General features: G+C 40.3%; 1 non-coding gene across 1 annotated transcript; it reads right to left on the bottom strand.

The window, feature by feature from the left end:
* Nucleotides 1–722: 722 nt before the first annotated feature.
* LOC112798883 (small nucleolar RNA R71) lies at nt 723–830 on the bottom strand. Its single transcript, XR_003200480.1, has one exon. It is a non-coding gene; the product is annotated as a small nucleolar RNA R71 (small nucleolar RNA).
* Between the last annotated feature and the right edge of the window lie 628 nt (nt 831–1,458).

Below are 1,458 nucleotides of genomic sequence, written 5' to 3'. Positions count from 1 at the left end.
TCACATCCTTCTATTTATGGACTAACACTATCCCTTAATGCAAAATTCGAACTCCATCTTCTTTGATAAAGTTCGAATTTTCTACTTCTGCCTTTCATTTTTCTTTTCCTCTGACACCTCAAGGAATCTCTATACTGTGACATAGAGGATTCCACATTTCTTGTTCTCTTCTCTTTCTTATGAGCAGGAGCAGAGACAAAGGCATTCTTGTTGAGGCTGATCCTGAACCTGAAAGGACCTTGAAGAGAAAGCTAAGAGAAGCTAAGGCACAATTCTCTGTAGAGGACCTAACAGAAATCTTCAAAGAAGAAGAACTCATGGCAGCAGAAAACAACAACAATGCCAACAATGCAAGGAAGGTGCTGGGTGACTTTACTGCACCTACTCCCGACTTTTATGGGAGAAGCATCTCTATCCCTGCCATTGGAGCAAACAACTTTGAGCTTAAGCTTCAATTAGTTTCTCTAATGCAACAGAATTGCAAGTTCCATGGACTTCCATTGGAAGATCCTCATCAGTTTTTAGCTGAGTTCTTGCAAATCTGTGACACTGTCAAGACTAATGGGGTTGACCCTGAGGTCTACAGACTGATGCTATTCCCTTTTGCTGTAAGAGACAGAGCTAGGACATGGTTGGACTCACAACCTAAAGAAAGCCTGGACTCTTGGGAAAAGCTAGTCAATGCCTTCTTGGCAAAGTTCTTTCCACCTCAAAAATTGAGTAAGCTTAGAGTGGAAGTCCAAACCTTCAGACAGAAGGAAGGAGAATCCCTCTATGAAGCTTGGAAAAGATACAAACAATTAATCAGAAAGTGTCCTTCTGATATGCTTTCTGAATGGAGCATCATAGGTATTTTCTATGATGGTCTCTCTGAACTGTCCAAAATGTCTTTGGATAGCTCTGCTGGAGGATCTCTTCATCTGAAGAAGACGCCTACAGAAGCTCAAGAGCTAATTGAAATGGTTGCAAATAACCAATTCATGTACACTTCTGAAAGAAATCCTGTGAACAATGGGACTAGTCAGAAGAAAGGAGTTCTTGAGATTGACACTCTGAATGCCATATTGGCTCAGAACAAAATATTGACCCAACAAGTCAATATGATTTCTCAAAGTCTGTCTGGAATGCAAAATGCACCAAGCAGTACTAAGGAAGCTTCATCTGAGGAAGAAGCTTATGATCCTGAGAACCCTTCAAAGGAAGAGGTGAATTACATGGGAGAACCCTATGGAAACACCTATAATCCTTCATGGAGAAATCATCCAAATTTTTCATGGAAGGATCAACAGAGACCTCAACAAGGTTTCAACAATAATAATGGTGGAAGAAATAGGTTTAGCAATAGAAAACCTTTTCCATCATCTTCTCAGCAACAGACAGAGAGTTCTAAGCAGAATAACTCTGACTTAGCAACCATTGTCTCTGATCTGATCAAAACCACTCAAAGTTTCATGACTG

This window comes from Arachis hypogaea, chromosome 4, assembly GCF_003086295.3.
Source record: "Arachis hypogaea cultivar Tifrunner chromosome 4, arahy.Tifrunner.gnm2.J5K5, whole genome shotgun sequence".
Taxonomy (NCBI): domain Eukaryota; kingdom Viridiplantae; phylum Streptophyta; class Magnoliopsida; order Fabales; family Fabaceae; genus Arachis; species Arachis hypogaea.
Note: the sequence above shows the minus strand (reverse complement) of the source record. Positions and strands in the feature narration are given on the sequence as shown.